Below are 25,228 nucleotides of genomic sequence, written 5' to 3' on the forward strand. Positions count from 1 at the left end.
ACTCTGGGGGAGGAAAGATAGAGAGAAGGAAAACTGAGAAAAAGATTGAGAGATAAAACATAGATGGAGGGAGGGAGGGAGGGAGGGAGGGAGGGAGGGAGGGAGGGAGGGAGGGAGGGAGGGAGGGAGGGAGGGAGGGAGGGAGGGAGGGAGGGAGGGAGGGAGGGAGGGAGGGAGGGAGGGAGGGAGGGAGGGAGGGAGGGACTAAAAGCAGCAGTGTGTGTGTGTGTGTGTAGGAGAGAGTCTAAGATGTGACCAGACTCAGATCTATGACCACGGACGGTCATTAAACTGAACCCTACGGCGACGGAGCGTCAGAACGACAGAAACGAGAAGGAAGAACAGAAGAGGGGTGGAGGGGGCGAGAGAGGGCCATCAGAAAAGGGCCGCACTTAAAATAGCTGTACCTATTTCTCATTTGGGAATGAGTTCACAGGAGGAAGTCATATCCTCTCCCACCTCCAAACCTGCACTCACACACTAGAAGAAGAGGGAGAGAGAGAGGGGGGCACTTCCTTACACTCATTACACCACCACCAGAAACAGAGAAAGAGAAAGAAATAGAGAAAGAAAAAACAAGAATGTTTAAATGATTATGGAAATAGAATAGAATGTGGGAGTTGATTTGGCACAAAAACATACCAACATCAACACATAGACACACACACATACACTGTGATCCAACCTAATCCACTTCACAGCTGCATCTTTCAGCATACTTCCTTCTAATGCACACCACCCTGCGTCATCCACACACACATAGCCACACACTCACACAACCACAGCCATAAAGAGGCATTGTGGAGCAGTATAGATCCTTTGCCTTTTTCTGCACAAAGCTCTCTCTGTAAGCTGTGATTGACACTGTCCTGCTTGAGTCAGAGCTGTTCTGAGCCCTCAACCATGGGGGGGGGGGGGGGAGTAGGGATGGTGGGGTAGGGATGGGGGCAGGGGTGATGAGGGGCTGTGTGAGAGGAGAGGGGTCGTGGAGGGGGAGGGGTGTTTGAAGGGGAAGTGCAGGGGTGATGAGGGGGTTTGTGTGAGCAAAGCGGGGGGGTGGATGGGGGGGGGGGCGTAGACGAGGGTTTGCATGGTAGCGGGCTGTGAGCTAATTGCAGGTCTCCGTGGCGATTATGTGCTGTGAGAGAACACAGTTGATAATTGCTGAGCGGGCGAACGAAGACGCCACTCAACACTGGTCATTATGAGTCCCCAACCCCACCATCCAGGGTGACATCACTTCCTCTGAGCAACACACACTAACAATGACAGTCAGGAACTATACACAACACACACAATAAATTGTAATATGTTATTAAAATATCATCCCAGAATGAGTCTTAAGGTATTAGATACTTCTCTTTTAGGGTGAGTGGAAGACAATAAAGAGAAACGCATTTACTGTAGATAGGACACACACTCACACACACACACACACCGTGGAGTGTATAATTACCGAGGCTTGCACAATGTGTCGTCTCAGTGCACTGCGTCTGTTATTGTCTCCACGGCAGCCACACGGCAACGCCAGTCTCTACGCGGCAACACCGTTAACTACCAGTGGGCACACGAGCCCAACATCACCTCCACTGAATATTCATGAGGGGGGCCGTCTCACTACATGGCGGCGCAGCCAGCGCCTGCTGCACATGAAACCGCAGGAGATGTGTGTGTGTGTGTGCGTGTGTGTGTGTGTGTGTGTGTGAGAAAGAGAAAAAGAGAGTTGTGTGTACTTGTAAGTGTGACTATTTAATGCATGCGTGCTTGGGTGTGCACATGTGTGTGTGTGTGTTCTTGTGTGTGTGTATGTGCCCATGTGCATACATGTGTGTGTACGTGTGTGGTGTGTGAGTGTGTGTGTGTGTGTGTGTGTGTGTGTGTGTGTGTGTGGGTTGTAGTAAGTGACCAGGGTTCATATGTGGTTCAGACTCTAGACTGTGTGGGCTCAGAACACCAGGATTTGAGAATCCATGAGATAAGAGCTAAAATGCCTAAGGACGAAAAACAGCTCTTATACTGTCTCTCACATTCTCCTTCTCTCTCTTCCTCCCTCCCTCTCTCCCCCTCTCTCCTCCATCCTCCCTCCCCCTCTCCAACTCTCTCTTCTCTCCCCGTGTCTGTGTGCTACAGTAGCTGTTTTGTGGTTATCAGTGTTTAAGGCTCTTTGCTAAGCTCTAATTTATTCCCTGGTGAGTGGCAGCAGAGAGAGGAGCCTTTCCAACAGCAGCCAGCTGTCTAAAACACAGGTACACACGCACACATACTCGCAGACTCATGCACCTGCGTGCACGCTCACGCGCGTGCAAACTCCCTCGCAAACCCTCTCAAAGACTCACAAAAGAAACACACCCTCCAGTATAAACACACACACAGTCACACAGACACACAGACACACAGACACACAGACACACATACACACACGCAGACACGCACACAGACAAGCCTACACCGCGCAGACACAGTCATGAACGACACGGGGCTGTGAAATTGTTTTCTTTGGTTGTAATCCTTTAAGGAAACGGTGCAGCTTAAACCTGAACCGCAGAGTCAGAGGCTCACGAGCCAATGAGAGACGAGGAGGGCGAGGGAGAGGAAGAGGACGACAATGCAACAATGAGAATGACGGTGCCACAGGCGAGGGCTGTGATGATTACCCAGGCTGTGTGTCTCTGCTCCGGAGCCGTGCAATCAGGGCTGAGCTGGGTCTTTGTGTGTGGCTGTGTGAAGCAGCACCGCACCCACTCCAGCACAATGAGGGACTGATGCTTCTACCTGGGAGGGGAGGATCTTCTCATTGGGTTTTAATTGCACGATGCTTTTTGTGGTGTCATGCTTAGGCCTCATCCTTTTTTCATCCCAATGCATGAATTATGAATCTCTTTAAGTGACTGGGGGGGGGGGGGGGGGGGAGCCAACAGGGGGCAGGGTAGGGGGCCCAGAGAGACCTTCTCCCTTCACCTCTCTCTCTCTATCACTGTTTCTATCTCTATCTCTCTTTCTTTCTCTCTTTTTTTCATCCATAGCCACACACACACACACTACAAAATCCTTACATAATCCTACAGGGAAAAACAAACACACTCAGGAACTCTCTCTCTCCTACACACACACACACCCGCACACATATATACACTCAAACATACCACTGCTGTGCAAACAGGGTAGAGGTATGCCAAGCAACTGAAACGCTGTGCGAAACACTGTGTGTGTGTGTGTGTGTGTGGAGAGGAGAAGGGGCTCTAACAAGGAGACGTGCTGGTCAGACCTGTATGAGCTGTGATTCAGTCCAGTGACCTAGAACACATTGGGCGCAAATAGATGAGAATACTCTCTTTCTCACAGACACACACACACACACACACATACACACACACACACATACACGATCCTAGCGTCTTGTAACTGCAACTGCCTAGGATAAGGAGATGTGTATTACACCCAGCTCATGTGTGAAGCCATGCCAGTACCTAATCACATGGTATTCATCACTGCTTAAGCAGGCCCTTAACAGGATGACCTCTGCCAGCCCACTAGGGCCGGTTCAGGGCTCAGAGGTCAGATCACTGCTGCACAGTGCTTTCTTTCTCGTCGAGCGTCAACACGCTGCTTCACTCACACTCACACACACACACTCACTCCCCGGTGATGAACCCGTCCAGACACGAGAGCAGGTTGACAGGCCCCTCCCCTCAGCCTGCCCCAGTGTTCTCTGGGATAGCTAAATGTTTTCCTCGCAGCTGAGGCTCTACGTGAGGGGAGGAGAAGATGAAGAACTCTCCCGACACTGGCAGAGAGAGCCGGGGATGGATAGAGGGGGTTGGGGAAGGAGGGATAGAGAGGATGGAGATGGAGACAGGGTAGAAGATGGAGAGAGAGAGAGAAGTGTCTTAGTTTCCATATGGCAGACAGTCTGATATTGTAACTATGTGTGTTCGTTGCGTAGAAAAACACGTGCAACCATTTGTGGACAGTATCTAAGTGATTGTTTGTATTCCATACCCTTTTTGGAGGCTGAGTGTGTGTGTGTGTGTGTGTGTAAATCTACATTGGCATGAGTGTGCATGCCTGTGTGTGTGTGTGTGTGTGTGTGTGTGTGTGTGTGTGTGTGTGTGTGTGTGTATGCAAATCTAAATCGGTCTGTTTGTGTGCGTGCGTGTGTGTGTCTGTGTGTTTGATGTTGGGGAACTGGGTGTGAAGTTTTTTGAGGAGCTCCAGATGGTTGAGAGACAGGTGAGCCAATTAGAGAGTCTCAGTACATGGCAACATCATCACACCATTGGAACGTGACAACAGTCTCTTACAGCCCGTCCCAATGCACAACGTTTCCACAACACTCCACAATGTCCCTGCAACCCTCCATCAACCATGCTTCAGCCCAAAGAAATAATGTCCAGGACCTTGACATTGTGATAGAAGATAATCAAAATGTCATATTTCAACAGCAAAAAATTCAATTGTGACAATTATTGTGATGACGGTTATCCTGAAATGTGGTTTGTAAAGTATACCAGTGAGCCACCCGCATCTCTAGATACAAGTTGATTTGTTATGTATTCATTCATTACTGTAAGGCCAGAAATAAGTCTGCAGTGCATGTCTGACAATCATTCTAATTCTAATGAAGCAGCGATGCTGCCAGAGAGAAAACTGAGACAAACATGTGGAACACCCGAGCACAGTTTTCCTCTCTATGGCATTACCAACACTGCCTGGCCAACTATGAAATATCACAGAAATGTGTAGGAATGTAAGCAGTAACAAGCTTTCTTGTCACGCTGTGACACATTCTTACATTCTTAACATAGGCACATGCAAACACACTCACACAGACAGCAACAAAACCGACAGATTTCATCACATTGACGTAGATTTGTTATTTACTTATACACACACACACACACACACATCCTCACCCAGAGAGAGAGAGACACACACAGTCCCCCACTCTCAAAGATGCACCACAGAGTGTGTGTGTGTGTGTGTTTTTCCTCCCTGTTAAAAAAATAATTGACAAGCCAGGAGGGCTACTTTCACTCTAATGGAAGGTGACAAATTAATGTCAGTGTGGTAATGTCTATAAATTAAATAGTCCTGCTTGTGCTCCTTTAGAAAAACAAGCAGTGCGTGTGTTCATTTGAGTGTGTGCGCACCTGACAGTCACCTGCCTGCTTGTGCGTGGACGTCTTCTGCTTGTGTGTGTGTGAGTGTGTGTGTAAATATGTGTGTTACTCCTGTTTTTTCCTCGTCTCCAATCAGCCGGGTAGAGGACGAGGACGTTTGACTGAATACGTCCGTCCTTTGTTTGTCTCTGACTCAGTGAGACCTCCTCCCCTCACCCCCCTCCTCCCCCCCCCCCCCCCACCTATCACGGTCTCTCTCTCTCTTTCGACATTAGAATCCTCACAGTCTCCTCGACCCCAGACCACCCCTGCCTCACACGCTGCTGATGACAAACTCACAACCCCGTTGTCAGGGGGCGACAATACATCCGTTATCTGTCCCAACATGAGACGGTGACGCCAGAATGGGAGAGCCATCCCATAATGAGGGAAGGGCCTCTGTTGGTGCTTGGCGGCCGTCTTAAATTCCGGTGTGCTCTCCCGAGTGGCTGTGTGCGCACGAACGATAAGATGAATTCTTCATATCCACAGATGATTGTAGAATCTTGTATCTCATGCAGTTTTTATGCTTCTACTCCCCTTTCTTTCAAACTGCAGAGTCAAGCTTTTTCTTTTTCTTCGTTGGGAAAAAATCTAAATAATGCATCTGTGTTTTGGTGCTTTTTTCTTGTACCAGGAGAGGGTGAGATAGGTGGGAGGGAGAGAGAGAGAGAGATAGAATAGAGCAGAGTTTTTTTTTAATGGGTAGACATGGGCAGCGTGTTGAGGAGGAGAGAGGGATGAGAGGACGGTGGATGTGTACCCTCACTTCATCCACTGTCCGAGAAGGAGATGGGGAGAAAAAAAAGATAGAAGGAGGGGAGGAAAGAAAGAAAGCCTGCAGACTTTGGTAATCCCTCTTTTATTAATGGGAAGCCGACCTCAGCAGAATACAGAAAGCCCCAACCTCCCAGTCTGCTTCCTCATGCTGCTTCTATCCCTCTGCTCTCTCCCTCGCTAACTCTCCTTTTTTCTCTCTCTCTCTCTCTCTCTCTCTCTCTCTCTCTCTCTCTCTCTCTCTCTCTCTCTCTCTCTCTCTCTCTTTCTTCATCTCTCTTTTTGTTGCCTTCTCTCTCTCCACCTCTCTCCCTCTCTCTCTTTAGCATGCATACACATACGTTCAGTATATACTGTACGCATAAATAGTCTCACAGGACTGTGCTTTATAGAGATGATTATCACTTTCCGACCATGTTTTACTCGGTGGGCTTAAAGGCCTCCGCCTAGGCTAAATCATGGCCATGAGATGGCCTGGGTAGAACATATTCGTTAGCCTGCTTGAAGAGGCCACAGCACATGTGTTACCATGACAACGCTCTTACATCAGATGCCCCCCGTGTAGCCAATGGGCATTGACCTTTCACTGTCAGCCTGAGTTAGAGAGAGTGAGAGAGAAAGAGAAAGAGAGAGATGGAGAGAAACAGACATAAAGAGAAAAGGGAGATAGAAAGAGAGAGATAAAGAAACAAAGAAAAAGTGACAGAGAGAGGAGGAAGAGAGATACAGACATGGCGAGAAATGAGAGAGAGAGAAAGCAATCTGGAAACAACATCCATAAGTAGGTCATTTCAGTAAACTGTAAATAAAATAAAAACGCAAGACAGAGGCAGCAATATTTATGCGCTGGCCTGTTACACCGTTACACTGATGTCAATGTATGTGTGTATGCACGTGTTTCCGTGTGTGCGTGTATGTGCATATCAGAGGGTAAGACAGGGGCAGTCCATAGCACATGAGGAGAGATACATGGTCAACTTTTTCAAGTCTGATAAACTTCTTCTCATACCTACCGGCCCCTACTTCACCTCTGGTTGTGTCATTGTTTGCAGAACATTGGGTATTCTTCATATAGTACACATACTGCTAAGGTATGTCCCATCTAACGCAGAATATAAATATATAAATTGTAGTGAAATATTCAGTTCAGACATCCCACACAAATATCACTTGTGGTTGGTAACTAGAAATTGAGTTGCGTGCTGAAATGTAATGGCAATAAACCATGCACTGTGAATTTACTGGATGCAAAGTCGGTTTCGGTTATTGGGGGGATTCACTGATGTTCTAGAAGACAAATGATTTAGCCCATTATTCCAAACATTCTAATGAAGTTCACACACCATCACAACTTCCAACTATTCCCTATCCACTCCCCACTATCCCCCCAACCCCCCCCCCCCCAAACACACACACACACACACACACACACCACACATAAACACACACCAAGCACTAATGAAGCTGTTCTCTTCTCGTTTTTGTTGCTGGCTGTGAAACATGCATAAATCAGGGCAGGGAGATGAATGTTTAATCAGTGCTTTCTCCTGGGCTAGGGTGCTAAGCCCTACTTTGTTGGTACAGTTTATAGGACACTAGTGTGTACAGAGGGGGACTTGACCAGGGATTTGTCATAGCTAACCGTGTGGCAGTACAGCCCTAATGTATCATTGCAAAGCAGGTATGAACTTCATGTCATGAAGTTCCAATCATAAAACAACTTCATAACAATTCTAATAATATAAGAAACTAACATTGTCTTTACATGTTAGGTATGAACACACACGACAACATAGACTGGACTAGTGTAGAGCTAGTATGAACACCAAGGACAACATATACTGGACTAGTGTAGAGCTAGTATGAACACCAAGGACAACATAGACTGGACTAGTGTAGAGCTAGTATGAACACCAAGGACAACATATACTGGACTAGTGTAGAGCTAGTATGAACACCAAGGACAACATAGACTGGACTAGTCTAGAGCTAGTATGAACAGCAAGGACAACATAGACTGGACTAGTCTAGAGCTAGTATGAACAGCAAGGACAACATAGACTGGACTAGTCTAGAGCTAGTATGAACATCAAGGACAACATAGACTGGACTCGTCTAGAGCTAGCCCAGAAAGTAGCCAAGGCTACAACTGTCTGGGGGACAGGGCTAGGTTATGGACTGAGCTGGGCTAGACTTGGTTGTCCTTGTCTGGATTGATGGGCTGTGCTTTGCTGGGCCTGGATACGACCCCGACTGGGCTAGGCTGTTCAGGGTTGTAGTATTAGAGTAAAATAGGCCCAGAACACAACAACATGAGCTGAGCTGTCAGGGGGGATTACTTCAACTAGGCAAGCCAGCAGGGCCTCCTCTGCTCCACCAGAGACGGAGGGAGGGAGGGAGCGGAGCGGGAGACAGCGTGTGGTTCTCTGTGTGAAACACCGAACAACGAGAGAGAGAGAGAGAGAGAGAGAGAGAGAGAAAGCGACTGTTGAACGGAGACAGCGTGAGTGCAGGCTATAAGCTCTTTTAGAAAAATCGCAGAAAAGTAATTGAAGGAGGAAAAAAAAAAGGCTGAGAAAAGCGAACGAGAAGATCAGGTCTGTTTTTGTACGTGTGGAGCAGCTATGTTGGAGCTCTCGTCCGAGCTGGGCTTTGTGCAGAGTGTGTGTGTAGACAGTGTGTGCTGGCCCCCCGCTGCCCCCCCCAGCACAGGATCCATGAGGCCAAACGAGCTGCTGCTAAGGTACCTTACGCTTGTGAACAGACACACACACACACACACCCATGCTTTTAGTTGTCAGGACCCAGATGTTTGGCTGCTACATGTCCCTTGTGTGTGTGTTTTTACAGAATACGCTTTAGAAATTGTGTTTGGTGTGTGAGTGTTGGTGCGTGAGGATGTGTGTGTGGTAGTGTTTGGGGAACGCTGAGAGGGACGTCTAAGCAGGTTGTGTCTAACTGGTTAAACTGCAATGTTTTTTTCTGTATCTCTCTTTCTCCCTCTCTCTCATTCTCTCTGTCTCTTTCTCTCTCTCTCTCTCCCTCTCTCTCTCTCTCTCTCTCTCTCTCTCTCTCTCTCTCTCCCTCTCTCTCTCTCTCTCTCTCTCTCTCTCTCTCTCTCTCTCTGTCTCTGTCTCTCTCTCTCTCTCTCTCTCTCTCTCTCTCTCTCTCTCTCTCTCTCTGTCTCTCTCTATCTATCTCTATCTCGTTCTCGTTCACTCTCTCTCAACATTTGATGGCGGGATCTGTCCCTGCTGTCATGAGACTGTTCTCGTTCAAGCGTAACATGCAGTGCCTGTATGACTCCCTCCTTTTCTCTCTTTCTCATTCTCTCCATCTCTCTTTCGCTCTCGCTTTCTTTCTCTCTCTTTTGCTCGACCGACTTCAAAGCAGTGTGTCTGCTGGGGACATGTAGGTGTGTGTGGAGAGATTGTATATCCCTGTTGGGGCTGCCCCCCCCCACACACACACACACACACACACACATCCTCTGGTCCCTTGGGGCACGGGGGGGGGGGGGGGTGGGAGCAGGATTGGGACAGAAAGGAGATTGGGAAGGGCTCTGAAACAGCAGCAGGGTTTGTTTACATGGGTCTCTCTTTTAGCCAAAGTGAAGAGAGCGGGGCGGGGAGCACGAGAGGAGACGAGAGGAGAGGAGACAAGGAGGAGGAGGCGGAGGGGGTTCATGACTCCATATTGGAATTTGGGATGCCTGTCTTGTTCAGTGGCTGCCCGGACAACACAAAAAGCATCGGCTGAGAGCGGATCAACGCAATCGTCCCACCTCTCTCTCCTCCTTTTTCTCCTTGTCCTTCTTTCTGGATTTGCTGTTGTGGCTCGAAGTGTGCTGTGGAAAGTGTTTTGGATCTGAAAGAGAGAGAGAGAGAGAGAGAAAGAGAGAGAGAGAGAGAGAGACGTCTGCTGTGTGTCTGGATCTACGACAGCCTGATAGGGAGGCTGATGGAAGGATAGGGGAAAAGAATATGGAAGAAGAATGGGAGGAAGGAAAAGAGTGAAGGTGACAGGGAGAGAGAGAGAACGCGGGGGTGGGTACAGAAAGCTCCCAGCTCTGACAATGAGACTGCCAAACAATGGAGCTGCCAGACACTTCACACTGTCTTGACTACCCCCCCTCCTCCTCCCGCTCCTCCTCCTCCTCCTCCTGGTCTCTCCTCCTCCTCCTCCTCCCCCTCCCCCTCCTCCTCCTCCTCCTGGTCTCTCCTCCTCCTCCACCTCCCCCTCCTCCTCCTCCCCCTGGTCTCTTCTCCTCCTCCTCCTCCTCCTCCTGCTCCTCCTCCTGGTCTCTCCTCCTCCGCTCTTACTCTATCTTTCCTCCCAAAGGACCATCTCCCTCGGTTTTGTGTTTTCACTAGATTGCCGCATTTCTTTATCATCATTGTGATCCGCATTTGTTTTAAAGAGTTATTCTCTTGAAACGGCTCAGTTGTTGTTTTTTTGCATGATAATTTGGGACTGACTCTGCTGAGTGACATCTGGAAATGTTGAGAGGCAGTTACTAGCCTTTTATGTTTTGGCCCAGTGAGGGAAATTTGCAGATGCAAAATGTTACGAACAAATGTTTTATGTGCGTGTGAGCGTGTGTGTGTGCGCACTGTATGTGCGTGAGTAAGGACATTAAAAAGAAACCATGGTTGAGACGGCCTCCCATGAGAGTTGATGCTGTTAAATCAAGCGCACCTCAAGTGTGCCTTCCTAATGGCCTGGAGGATATTAGTCGTCCTATTACAGATAGGGCTGTTTGGTTTAGAGCCCAGAGTTATAGCCCCGCTCGCGCTCTCTCATTAAGCCTGCAGAGGTGGGAGCAATGGCCTATAGAATGGCCTCCAGGTGACTGTGTTCACCCAGCCAGCATGCCACTGGTCAGCTCTACAGCTCTACAGCTCTCCCTTCTCAATTCGGGGGGGTTACACTCAAGCATAGTCTCTCTCTTTCTCTCTCTCTCTCTCTCTCTCTCTCTCTCTCTCTCTCTCACTCTCTCTCACTCTCTCTCACTCTCTCTCTCTCTCTCTCTCTCTCTCTCTCTATCTCTCTATCTCGCTCTTGTTCTCTCTCTCACATACACACACACATTTAGGAGGAGACGGTGTATACTGTGATTGTGATGCCCCCAACACAAACAATTGCACCTGATCAATACTTATTAGTGCACTACGAGCAGGCTATTAGGAGGTGCATCAGTGTGATTGGTCTGGATTCACACCCACTCACGCACCCACTCTCACACCTACACTCCACACCTGGTGTGTGTGAATATGGGGCGGAGGATGAGTGTGCGTGTGTGTGTGTGGAGGGGGGGTGGGGGTTGCGGGGGGTCATGTGTGAGAGAATGGTGATACAGTGAGTGAGTCTTCGTGGTTGTAGGTTCATGCAGTGTGTGAATGTGTGCATGACATGAAATGTGTGTACGTGGGTGTGTGTGCAAGCATGTGCTTGTTTGTGTGTGTGTCTGTGTGTGTGTCTGTGTGGATCTAAGTGTGTATGTATGAATGCAGTTATTCTTGTGTGTTTGTGTGTGTGTGTGTTTATGTGTGTCTGAGGGTGTGTGTGTGTTGGCTGGTTGTTATCAGAATGACACCATCCTGCTCCCTCTACAGTGGCCCCAGAGGATCAGTGGAGCTGCACCAGTTTCAAATGAAAATAAATGAGAGTCAGTGACCGCTACTGCCTGGGTCCCACTTTAATGAGGAAAAGACCAGAGAGGAGAGGGAGGAGGAGGGAAGGAGGGAGACAGCTTGAAGAGAAGGAAGGAGAGAGGGAGGGGGATAGCTAGAGGAAAGGGAGTGGGGGGGGGGGGTGCAGTAGGGAGAAATTGGAAAGAGAGAGAGTGGGAGAGGGAGATGAGGGAGAGGTTGGTCAGAGACGGAGATGGGGTGCAGAAAGAGAGAGGGGGAGAGGAGGGATGCAGCGAAGGAGACATGGAAGGTGAGAGGGAGACGAGTAATGAACATAGGGCTCTCGGACAGCTGGTTTTATTTTAACGCCACGCTGTCGCCACGGCAATGGCCAATTACAGTGTGAGTGTGCTTCGTAGCACTGCAGCAAGAGTGGACAGTGTGTTTGAGCAGCCAACCACCCCACATCCAAATATACCCCCCCTCCCCCACCACCACCCCCCGCCCCATCCCTTACCTCCAGACAGAACTGCTCAGTCCAGCTCATCCTGCCTAAAATGGTACTGCACAGACACATCACACCATGTAAATGTACAGAGAAAACATGTTTTTTTGCTCTGCAATTACTGTTTGATAAATGTGTCATAATCAGTGATTTATCGTAACTAGTAATTACTTGTCAGATATCCTGTTTAATTGAATGCACCCAGAACATTTCAGTACCAACGGGTCCATTTGTCAGTAATAGGTTTCCTGCAGCAGGGAACACACACACGGGAACAGACACAGAAACAGACACACACACAAACACACACACAGAAATAGACACAGAAACACACACAGAAACACACACACAGAAACACAAACTCGGCCAGACACAGACACTCACACGTTCCCAGTTAACGCTGGACCCCTAGCAGGCATCACAGATCAGCTAGGACAGTGCGAGGGCCACTCCATAGGTCAGTAGGTATTTGTTCAACACCATGAGACTTGTTCTGAATGTCCCAGTAGTCACCTGTGTGTGTGTGTGTGTGTGCGTGTGTGTGTGCGCGCCAGTGTGAGACAGACCGTGTGTATTAACCTCGGTCACAGAGCATTTAGACATAGCTACTCAACAGTGCAGTTCACTGTACCATACTGTCAGATGGACCAATCACACTGGCTCTGGGGACTGAGGGCTAGTTGAGTAGAGGGGATAGGGGGATGAGAGGGAGGGAAATAAAGGTTATAGATAGAAATGAGAGGAGGTAAAGAGAGAGGAAAGGGATGGGGCAGAGTGACATTGATGATGAAGGTAAGTTAAGGCAGAAAGAGAATGGACCCTACATCAGACCAGACAGAGGTGTGTTGTCTATCTGTGTGTGTGTGTGTGTGTGTGTACGTGTGGGAGGGGGGTAGTTAAAGTGGGAGAAAATACGAATAATCTGGTCTATTTTGTTAGTTTAGTTAATGTTTAAGGAGCTGAAATAGCTATCTCCATTCATATTTTATTTGGCAACTGATTGGGTAGTGACAACACACAAGTACTGTCATGATAATAACATGGTAGTGTCAGTTTACCTGGTGTTTTTGTGTGTGTGTGTGTGTGCTTGTGAGTGCATATATATAAATATGTTTGTATGCATGTGGGTGTGAGAGTGAAGCTGAATAATAACAATCAGGTTTAGATCGGCATCAGGTTTCTCACTAGTCCACTTAGGCTCAAACACAGCTGCTTGCTTGCGTAAATCATTTATGACCCCACATGAAATATTCACATGTGAAAAATAGACACCGTCTGCCCATCCACTCTCGCTGGAGCAAAGCTCTACCCAGAATCCTCTGGGTGAGATATAGAAGGAACCAGAAGTCTAATTTTGATGATGTAACTGTAGTCTTCCTTAAAATCCAAATGTTGAAACTCCTACTGTGAGAGTTGGCCTCTCTCTCTCTCTCTCTCTCTCTCTCTCTCTCTCTCTCTCTCTCTCTCTCTCTCTCTCTCTCTCTCTCTCTCTCTCTCTCTCTCTCTATCTCTCTCTCTCAAGAACACACACACACTGTCTGGCCTTCCACAGTGATCAATCTGTATTGTTGGGCAGCTGAGCCCTCAGCCTGAGGTGAGAGAAAGAGAGCGACACACAGAGAGAAAGAGAGAGAGACCTTGCCCCTAGCTGGCTCTCTGATACTACTATATATCCTTCAGAAACGGCAAGGGAGAAAGAGAGTAGCTTGGCAGAGGAGAGTGTGGAAGGGAGGTAAGTGAACCCTTGACCTTTAGTAAAATAATAGTTCCTTATACAGAGCCTTGAAGGTGTATACAACTTGAGATTGAAAGAAGAGACCGGAAGTCACTTGAATAGATAAGCTTTGAGCAGGTCAGAGGACATGGCCACACCGCCACACAGCTGTCTCTTGTGCATGTTGTTGTGTGAAGGGGAGGTTTTCTGTGGCCCCGAGCTTGTGGACATCTCACATCTCTCTCTCTCTCTCTCTCTCTCTCTCTCTCTCTCTCTCTCTCTCTCTCTCTCTCTCTCTCTCTCTCTCTCTCTCTCTCTCTCTCAATTGGATATGGACATTGTTTTTTTCTAACATTGTGTTAATGGACTTCATAAGAGCAGACGCTCTTATCCAGAGCGACATACAGCAAGTACAGGTGCATTCCCCCCGAGGCAAGTAGGGTGGGGTTCAGACAGCAATGGGGTTCATGTGTGTGGATGTGTGTGTCCGTGTTAATCCTTGTGTATCTTAAACTAGCACAAGCATGTCAGCTGTCGAAGTGAAAAGGCGTGAGCTGTTAAGCAAGGATACAGTATCCCATGCACATGCACCCCCGCACAAACATAGACACACGCACACGCACACACACACAGACTCACACAGTACACACTTAGCTCCTGTATTTTGGAATGTAATCCGTTCATGGCAATGGCCTTTGCCACAACTATAACCCCTGTAAATGGGTCATCACAACTGCTACAATCATTTCAACCCCCCTCAATGTAAGGCAATCATCCTTGGCAAATCAACATCCTTTCTTTTTAACAGGCAAAGCAATTGTCATCTATAGTATGTATATATCTATATTGCTAGTGTAGATTCAGTGTAGGTTCAGATGTGTTAGGAGAGACTGAGTACAGATCAGCCCCCTGGGGCTCTGCCTTAAGCCACTGGGCCAACAGCAGTCTCCCCCCACCCTCCACCCTCCAGAGTCTGACCCTAACCTGCATCACAAGACCACAAACCTGACCCCCAGAGCGGTGCCCGGGGCAACCTACAGCTACACCATTGAGGGGGAAACACACAAACACAAACGCTCTATGTGCTTTTCCCCAAGACCCAGATTCACTTCCCTCTCCGTCTCTGCGGAGCTGTATCCCTCTCAACCTAAAATAGTTTGTTACAACGCCATGCCTTTTCCCACGCGGACGGAATACAATGCGCTAACGGGCTGATGTTGTATTCAGTCCTCCTCACTCTGCGGTCCTCACAAGGTCTCTTCTCTGGTTCACAGGGATGCATCACGGCCCACTTCCACTGCTCTCACATGACTCATGTTGCATGCCAAAAAGGCATATACCACAGACCGCGCACGTGAATCACATTGCAGATGCATACATTGGCCTCACGAGGACATCACGTTTTTTTTTTCAATGCGTAATTGCCCATTCTACACACCTGATCCCTGCAGACGCATTGGAATGGCAATCATCTACATCAATGTTCAAAGTAGATAACATCACACGAGGTCATGGATAGCACAGTATTTTTTATGTTGTCGATCAATAAGACATTGACATAATAATAATGCTATACAATTCACACATCAGTGAAATCGCATTTGCACGCTGCCCATTGATTGCGTTATCATCATTAGTTTCAATGATCAGTTGTTTTGTCGCACCGTGATTCCAATATATTACTGCCATTAGGTTTAACGACTTACTGTCAATGCTGTCTAGCAGAGGAATAAAGTGCGTTGCCCCAGAAAACGGTATCTAATGGTTAAAGATTAGCTGCAGCACAGCGCGCGGGGCCGCCACGCCTCCCTACACGGCACCTGATATTCCAGTCTGACAGTTGCTTGAGCAAAGCGGATTTTAAGACAGGATTGGAGAGGGGTGAGAGAAAAAAAAAAACGAATGGGAGAGAAGAAGAGAATGTGACAACTGCCGAGTGTGTGGCTACTGCCTTGGGGAGGCCTCGGCGCTTGCACCTGTCCTTCTCTGTCTCCGCGGCCAGGCGCAGTTGTCGAACTGGGCGAGCTGAGAGACGCTCGTATTTGTCAGGCGGAGCACAGCGGTGAAGCCTACTCGGAGGGAAACAGCCCGGCCAACATGACTTCGTCCTACAATCTGGATTTTCTGCCCGATATGATGGTTGAGAGCCGTTTGCTCGTGCCGGGCGATAGAATGTGAGTGATTTGGCTTTTCTTGCCGACTCCTGAGGATGATGCTTATGTTATGAAAAACAGCTGTCCAATTTGGAAATGTTTGCGCTTGTGGTTGTGGTTAGAATTGAGTCCGAATGATGCTAGTCAGTGAGGTTTTGTGGTTTTTACCCATCGATAGATGGTATAGAATGAGAAATAGGAGTGCCTGTAGAAGCGAGCCGACAGCAAACCCCGGGCTATTATCGTAACAGACATTATAATGATGAATGAACGCCATTATAGTGATAATGATATCACAGTAAATAAACGCTGTATTAAAGTGGTCTATCATGAGCTGTAGTCAAATTCTGGTCTCAAGTAGCCCATGTCAGTTTCTGCCTTCGACTGCACGGAATAAAGGAAGTTCGTTTGATATTTGCGGCATCCGCCCATTAAAATTTCACAGGGTCTCGCACGGCCAGGCTAAGCGTTGGGTAGCGGGGCTGTGTGTGTAGGTTGACTGCACGTTGAGACAGACAGAAAGAGCAAGAGAGAATTGACCCTTTATCCTCAGGCTAACGGTCCCCCATATTAGGGATACAAATGTTATTAGTCATTTTGTTCCAAATGTCCTACCAACATTTCTTGTCCCAATTGTTTGCTAATAAAAATAAAAAAAACAAATCGTTAATCCATTCACATAGTTAAGAACATACCATAAACAATGTATAGTATGAAAGCCTGTCTTTTAGGGTTTTCCCCCTCAAACAATATTCGAAAAAAGTGCATAGACGTATGTGGATGCTCTGGACTGTTTGGAAGGAAAACACGCGCTTATTAAAACCATATCGGAATGCCGGATGACTAACTCTCAGTATGTTCAAATTCGATTCGTGGTGTGCTGCACAAGTTCTGAGGGAGAGAGAAATCAGATTACACCGCGTGCACAACAAGACATGTAATTCACTTAAGTCTAGAATTCCAAGAACGGGGACAAAGGGAGGTTTTCATGCTGACATAATGATCGCGGTCTGTTATTCCGCGCGCATAGCTGACTCGCGTTCCCGGAGCATGTCCCACTTCTGTCCCCTCGGCTTAGAGCGGCTTGTTGTTGATGGGCCCTGTTCTAGTGGTGAACATTACAACCTTTCTCGATTCTCTCCTTCACCCCCCCCCCCCCCCCTGTCTCTATTTCTATCTATCCATCTCTCATGAGTTCTATCTCGACATCTTTCCGAATGTTGTTGAAGATGTTGCAGTTGACAGCTGCAGACGGGCTATGTGTGAAAGTGTGTGTGTGTGTGTGTGTGTGTGTGTGTGTGTGTGTCTGTGTCTGTGCTTGATTCCATAATGGGCCCATGTTGTCCATTATACATGGACTACAGTGATCAGGCCTCCCCCTCATATATCAATGTCATGGACTGTGTCTCCTGGCCAAAGCGCGCACACACACGCACAAACACACTTACACAAACACACACACACACACACACCCATAACCAAGGAGATAAAAAATAAATATCTCAATTTCTGTTTCCCTTTCCTTTTTTTTACGTCAAGCTACCCAGCACCCTCTTTCTATCTATACACCAACCCAGAAATGCCCAGTCTTTAATTTATAGGCATTCTTCTTCTTCTTTGGTGATGAAGTTGAGGATTCCAAATGGTGATGCATGTGTCAGGCCCTGGCTCCATGCCTCCCTCTCTGATAGAGCTAGAGAGAGGAGAGAGAAGACGAGAGGAATCCCTAATCCTTTTCCATGTCTGACACACACAAACCTTTCTGGACTAATGATGGTAGGTGTGTGTGGGGTGTGTGTGTGGGGTGTGTGTGGGGTGTGTGTGTGGGAGGGGTGTGGGATGCAAGGCTGCGCTGCATGCAAGGCCTTTTCAACCTGTCAGGTGAATAGGCGGACAGCTCACTACAAACAGCGGTTATGGAGATGACAGTAGCTATTTACACTAACACACATTTTATGCTCTGCTATTTACCTCTCAGTATGAGTTCTGGATTTGTCTCTTATAAGACATATCACACTGTATTACATGTGTCAGGGACAGTAATGATACTATTTCCAAACAGATTGGTATCTGGATTTCTATTTCTCTCTCTCTTTCTCTGTCACTCTCTCTCTACCCATCTATCTATAAATCTATCCATCCATATATCTTTCTATATAATCTCTATCTCTCTAGGTATGTTTACATTCTTCTCTCTCTCTTCCTTTTCTTTAAATGTCAGATCTGCCATGAGTGCGGTGAACTACTCTGATTCAGGTCGTTCAGTGGTCGGGGTCTGGCTGCCGGCCGAGATTGGCCAGGTTCCATTACGGCCTTTGGCCTCTTCCCTTAGCTTCTACACCCTGGGTGTTCCCTGTGTCTCTGGAAGGACTAGACTGATACAACCCCTGACCAAACGCTACATAGTGATGAGAGAGGCATCCTTACATTTCTGAAAACCTTTTCTGATAAGGCAATAGGACTGAAGGCGAGAGGGTTAGAATGTGTGGCCAGGCACCAAAATGGAATTGAGCCCCTGTGTTCCTCTCTTCCAGTTGTAGCGCCCTAGCGGTGGTCTTGCTAGAATGTCCTCTCTGGGAAATGTGCGACCCCTCACCTTAACTCTGTGTGTAGGGACCCATCTGCTAAAGAAATAGAGCGGAGCCGGTCCATTGGGCCTAGGAGCCCCCTCGACTGGGATCTCACAGGGAGGCCTTGGCTGAGGTCCATCACTGTCACGCCTTCCTATCCTCGTCTCCTATCTCCTTCCCTTCAGCAGCCCTGAGAGGTGGCAGGACAGGCTTGGCAGCCATGGAATGTTCTCCTGTCACGTTTGGTCAAGGTCCCCCAGCAACTTTGTTCTACCTTTTTCTCTTTTCGTCAGTCAGTCCTTAACACATCCCCTGAGCAACAGAGAAAGAGAAAGAGAGGGAGGGGATTCTTCCGGTGAAAGAGTTTAGGGGTGTTTTCCGTCTAGCAATGCCTGTAGTGTTTATAAGTCCCCAGGGATGGATTGATCAGACCTGGTCACCCCTACTCGTCCCCTACAGACCTCCATCCCCTCCTAGCATGGGCACACACAAATCATGAGCCCAACAGCTGAACTGTCATGTGACACAGAGAACATGGGATCGCATGAGAAATATGTAGGAGAGAAAGAGAGATGAAGGGAGTGGGAAGGAAAGAAATATGTGCATGGGGAAAGGGGGGACGAGGGTAGAATGTGAGACTATGGCTGGAGAGGAGGTTGGGATGAAGTTGATTTTGAGAGTGAGAGAAAGGAAGAAAAAAACGGAAGAAAGAGGGAAGGAGGGAGAGGGAAGGAGGGAGAGTGAAACGGTTGACAGGATGTGGCTGATGGCCAACCAGTTCTGGGCAGCGACCGACGGCGATTTGAATTGTGGCTTATCTAGTGTGGAGATGGAGAGAGGGGAGCTTATCTTTTCTCTTTTTCCCCCGCTACGCAGACGGGCCTTCACTCTTACTGCTGGGGAACACACACACACAAACACACACACACACACATACACAGCCGGCTGATCTCCATAGCAGTTTCTCCATTCTCTTACCATGTCCGCTTGCAGAGCCCACACACGTTCATATACGGTTCTCCCTCTCTCACATTCTCGCATACGTACACAGAATAGGAAGAAGATGTCTTCATGGAGCTGGCAGATTGCTGGTTCATGTTGGTCTGTGATGGATTTGTTACAGTGATTGTGTGTCTCTGAGTGTGTGTGTGTGTGTTTTGCGGTGGTGTCATAATGATGAATGTCTTTGCTCTGGTGGAGCTCAGGAGCAGTTGTCTGTGTCTGACACCACCGGGTATACAGGTGGGGATGTATCATGGCTGTGGATCGGACAGGTGTGTGTGTGTGTGTGGTGGGGGTGGGGGGTTGCTGTAACGCCCCAACTCTCCTAATCTACAGTAGTAGGTTGGATTAATTAGCAGGCTAATTTGGCTGGCGGGAGAGGCCTGGTAATATGATCCTCTAATGACCGAGGCATCATTCTTACCTCTCTGGATTCCCTTTCCTGCTCTCTCTCTCTTTCTCTCTCTCTCTCTCTCTCTCTCTCTCTCTCTCTCTCTCTCTCTCTCTCTCTCTCTTTCTCTCTCTCTCTCTCTCTGTCTCCCGCTCTCTCTCGTTCCCTCTCTCTCTCTATTTCCTTTAACATGTTCACATAATGCCTGATTCTCCAATACATTTTTACATTTCGTCTGCCTCTCATATATACATGAGTATGCACACAAACACACACACACACACCCACACACCCTCTATAGTATCTGCCCTGTGAGGCTGTGTTTTTGTTTAGCTGCTCTCTATTTCCTGTGAGGAGTATGCTATCACATGGCCTTGAAACGACTGAGAATGGAAGCACATCACTTTCTACAAACACTCCTACGCATTGACACAGTCCTATGCATGTTCACACACAAACACACACACACATCCTGTCCTTAGGCTGTGGTGACTAACAGAAAAACACCCTACTCTTCACAGAAAAGAGGACATTGTTCTGCTCTCATCCCCACTTCTCTCTCTCTCCTCATCCTCTCTCTCTGTCTGTCTAGCTCCCTCACTCTCTCTCCCCCTCTCCCACTCTCTCCCTCTCTCCCTCTCTCTCTCTCTCTCTCTCTCTCTCTCTCTCTCTCTCTCTCTCTCTCTCTCTCTCTCTCTGTGCATTGCTGGAGGGAGAGCTTACCTCATGTCTCCATGACCTCCTTCACACCAACGCCCCTCTTCCCTCATGCATGCTATCTCTATTTTCCCTCTTCTCTAATTTACTTTCTCTCTTCTTATTTTTCTTCTCTATATCCCTTCCTCCCTTAATCCCTCAGTCTCTCTCTCTTTTCCCTCTTTCCGTATTTATCTTGCCTCGTCCCTTTATTACTCTCTCATGCACTTTGGCTCCATCCTTTCCTCTGCTTCTCTCTCTCTCTATCCCTCGCTTTATTCCTTTACACTTTACACTGTCTGTGTAAACTGGTTTACTTGTGCAGTGCATATTCTTCTGCTTGAGAATGGGCTTGTTACTGTTAGGATTGGTGTGTGTCTGTGTGTGTGTGTGTCTGTGTGTGTGTGTGTGGGGGGGGGGGAGGGAGGGATTAGGAGAAACATTTGAGGATGTAAACTCTCGCTCAACTGAAGGAGCCATCACCCTGACAAAGAGAGTGGGAGAGGGATTGAGAGAGGGAGAGAGAGAGAGATTTGCTTCCTCTCGACATTTCATCGCGTCACCTTCATATGCCTTTATATCCTTGTTTTTCTCCATTCCCTCCCTCATTTTGAGACAGTATAGGTGTGTGAGCACATGCCTACAGTAAATATGCTAAACATGCATGTGTGGGACGCAGGGAGGGAGAGAGCTGAGCATAAGAGGACGGCCAGTGTAATAAGATGCCATAGGAACCTCGAGACTCTGAACACATGACCACCTTGCCCCTCAAAGGTCAGCTCCGCCCCCTCCCGGCGCCAGCAGCAGGAGGGGCGGGGCCTACACGTCGTTTTTTGACCCTGACATTTAGCTGCTGCTCTATATTCTCTTTGTAATGTGTGTACATCCACTCTCTCTATTTTTCTCTATCTCTCCCTTTTGATCCGCCTCTCTCCCTCTCTCTCTGTGTCTCACTTTATCTCCCTGTCTCTACCTGTTTTGTATGGGTGCACACACACACACACACACACACACAGCATCTTGCAGTGCTGTCAGAGTTGACCTTGACTCAGACTCTGAATGCATTCTGATTGGTGGTAAACATCAACAGCATGTCAGAACAACTGCAGAACTACCTGGAGATTGATCTGTGGTGCACAACCATTTACTCTCTCTCTCTTTCTACTTCTCTCTTATTCTCTCTCTTTCTCCCTCCCTCGCTCCCTCCCTCCCTCCCTCCCTTCATCTCTCACCAGCCAAGCTAGTCTCCATTTCTTCTGTGGACCACAGACCCTAGTCTACTGTATACTCCCTAATCTCATTGCCTCCACTTATTGCTAGCCGTGTTCCTCTATAGAGCCGTGTGATAGGCCCCATGCAGAGGGCACCCTGGCAGGGCAACGCTCAGGAAGCCTGATAGATGCATGCGTCACACGTGGTGGAGTGAGAGATCTGTGATGGATGTCTGTATGGTGGGGCACAGTGGAGTCCTGTTATTGTGTTTTGGGGGCAGAGGAATAGAGGGATGAAGGAAAGAAAAGTGTGGTGTGGGGGGTGGGGGTGTGGGGGGGGGGGGGGGGCTGATGGGTTTATTGAGAACAGTGATGTAGTGCAGCGCCCCGGGACATCCAGATGTAGTTAGAGAACAAGGGTGTGAGTGAGAGAGAGAGATGAGGAGAGGGGAGCTGGAGGACGAGGAGAGGGCTTACTGGGAAGAAGAGACTGTGGAGGGGGGGGGGGGAGGGTGAGAAGGAAACGATGGAGTGTAGTGGATGAATGGTTTATCTGTTTATGTTTATCTAGTGTGTCCTGAGGGCTTGTGCAGTCATAACTTTAATCTAATCTGTACCTTCACGCACACACACACACACACGTGAGGTACAGTAGACTAACAACATTCCCTGCACTTATCCACTTATACGTATTTTATTTCCTCTCTCCATCCATCTTGTCAGTTAATGATCCATTTATTCATCATTTCATACCAAACCTGTCCATCCATCTATCCATCTATCCCTTCTGCAGTGTGCTCTCTGTCTCCACATCATCTTCCCTCTCTTCCATCATCTTCTCTTCCAGTGAGATATGTTTCTTTAGTGGACCGGAGTCATATGCATGTATGTACTGTATGTGTCCAGGTTGGGTCACATGACATCTCATGGCTCACGTGTGGGTGTGTGGGGTGGTGTGGGTGTGGAGCGTGTAAGGGAATACTAACCGCGGGGTGGGGGAGGGTGTGAAGGAGTAGAAGGGAGGGGGGGGGGGGTGAATAGTGGAGCTCATAGTACGAATTGTTTGTGTTGCTGTGCATGAGTGTGGAGTGTGCGTGTGTGTCTCCCTGTCAATCAGCACAGGGCCAATCCAGATGCCCCTCCACCAGCCCCACCCTACAGCCTACTGCGTGGCCTGAGGTATGAGGTTCACAGGGGGGAAATAGCCTCTCAGCATTCCTCAGACTACGCTGCTATTCATCCCCCACAACGACGGAGGGATGTGAGAGGAGAGAGAAAGCGAGATATTCTCCTCTTCTAAACGCCACGCTGCTCATGGAAGGGCCACTGTCGGCAGCCAGACGCGCGGGGATCCTTTAAGCCATTGATTCCCAGTGCCCGGCGCCTTTTCAACACAGAGAAAGGTAGTGAGGGAAAGAGCTTAGAGAGAGAGAGAGAGAGAGAGAGAGAGAGAGAAAGAGAGAGAGAGAAAGAGAGCGAGAAAGAGAAATATTCAAAGGGAGAGGAAATAAGAGAAAGAGAGAGCGAGAGAGAAAACCTTCCCTCTGATGAAACACAAACATCTGGTCCACGTTAGGGCCATGGCAGCCCTCAGAGAGATGTTGTAATATTTGTGTGTGTGTGTAAGGGAGACCATTTGGTCCAGCAATGGTTTCATGGCTAATATCCCTCCCCAGGGTGTAGAAATGGATAGCAGCCCCCCCGCGCCCCCCCTCCCCCCTCCCCACTCCCCCCTCCCCAGAAGAGCATTGTTAGGAGCCTGGCTTGGCTGAGCCGGGGCCTGGTGTTGGAACCTAGAACAGTTCCTCCCAAGCTGTTTCTGAACGAGCTGTCCTGATGGCTTTGACAGAGTAGGGGAGGGCCTGTCGTCCAGGCCTTCACCTTCAGAGGAACTCCCAGAACCCCCTCTGCCACGTAGCGTATGACCTCATCCCCCTCCATCTGCTCTGAGGAACCCGTTACAGCTGACTGCAATGACAGAAGAGAGGACTGCGTGTTTTGGGAACAACAAGACGTATATCTGTGTGTGTGTGCATGTGTGTGTGTATATAGTCCTCTGTGTTTCCATTGCATAAACATTATTCCATTTGGATTTCTCTGGAATTGAAATCCTTAGGATTTAAGTTTCGTTTGGCTAGGCTCTTTGATCGACTATAGATAGCTGTGTGTGTGCGTGTGTGTGTCTGCGTGTGTGTGTCTGTTTGTGTGTGTAGCCTTGGGGGTACATTGTGATGCCGCTTTGGACCACTGCCCTCATTCTGTTGTTCCTATTGATGCTCTGGCCTACATGGCTCTGTGCGTGTGTGTGTGTGTGTGTGTGTGTGTGTGTGTGTGTGTGTGTGCGTGCACGTATGTGTGTGTGTGCTACTTCCCACATATAGCAGGTCAATGTTGACATGGGGCTGAGGGGACAGCCCGGGGCTAACAAGACACCACACACACACACACACACACATAATGTGAAATGAATACAACTGGAAATTGTATTCTAGATGTGTTTTTTTTCTGGATTAACAGATTACTTTGGTTTTAATCCAGAACAGTGATACAGCCAGTTAGCCTCTGTGTCCCTCCAGGCTGTTGTCTGGACAGCAGAAACAACATCCCTCCAGCCTTACCGTGGGAAGCCATTGGCCTGGAAGATAGCATTCTATCTGTAGGCTCCTGGGTAAGGATTAGCCTTAGCCCAGTAAGCTAAAGCCTGCCTGGTTAGAACCATTCCCGTCACTCTGAATGAGTCAGCAATAAAACAGACTTAAGTCAGAGGAGAGATAGGACGTCTGTGTCCTTAACCTCTCTCATTCTCTCTCTCTGCAGTTATTAAAGTTGAAAGTGTACTTGCTGACAGGGTAGGGAACCATTACAGGTTATGAGTGGCTTGTGTGTGTGTGTGTTTGTGTGTGAGAGTGTGTGTGTGTGTGTGTGTTGTAAAACAGTGCTCTGATGGCTCCCAGGAGTGTTCCCCCTCGCTCTGAGGAGACTGCAGACGCTTCTCTAAAGTTCAGGCAATTACTTCTGGCGTCTGGGTGCATAAATAACCACATGGAGTGTGTACGTGTGTGTGTGTGTGTGCCAAGGCCGAACCATCTTTATAGTGTACATTGCTTCATCACATGCCGTTCAGCCCAGTGTTCTAGGTTTCCCAACTTTGTATCTATATCCAGTCTGTATCGTACTCTAGAACACTATTTTGTTCTGGAACGTTTGTCTTCTAGAACATGGAAGTCTTCCAGTACTAGTGTTGGGCAGTATTCTTTCAGAGCAGAGTAAGGCAGTTTACCATATATGTGTGTGTGTGTGTGTGTGTGTGTGCGTGTGTGGCATGCAGGCAGACAGGCAGGCATAGCTGCTACAGTCCTGACAGGATGACAGCTGTCACCAAGTAAATAGAGGGATGAGAGGAGGAGAGGAGGAGAG

At 48.3% G+C, this 25,228-nt stretch overlaps 1 protein-coding gene across 3 annotated transcripts in view; it reads left to right on the forward strand.

The window, feature by feature from the left end:
• celf2 (cugbp, Elav-like family member 2) overlaps positions 1–25,228 on the forward strand; it is a 106,454-nt gene that overhangs the window by 27,221 nt on the left and 54,005 nt on the right. The gene's annotated exons all lie outside the window — the stretch shown is intronic.

Source organism: Hypomesus nipponensis, chromosome 7 (genome assembly GCF_054491055.1).
Source record: "Hypomesus nipponensis isolate SF chromosome 7, ASM5449105v1, whole genome shotgun sequence".
NCBI classification, from domain to species: domain Eukaryota; kingdom Metazoa; phylum Chordata; class Actinopteri; order Osmeriformes; family Osmeridae; genus Hypomesus; species Hypomesus nipponensis.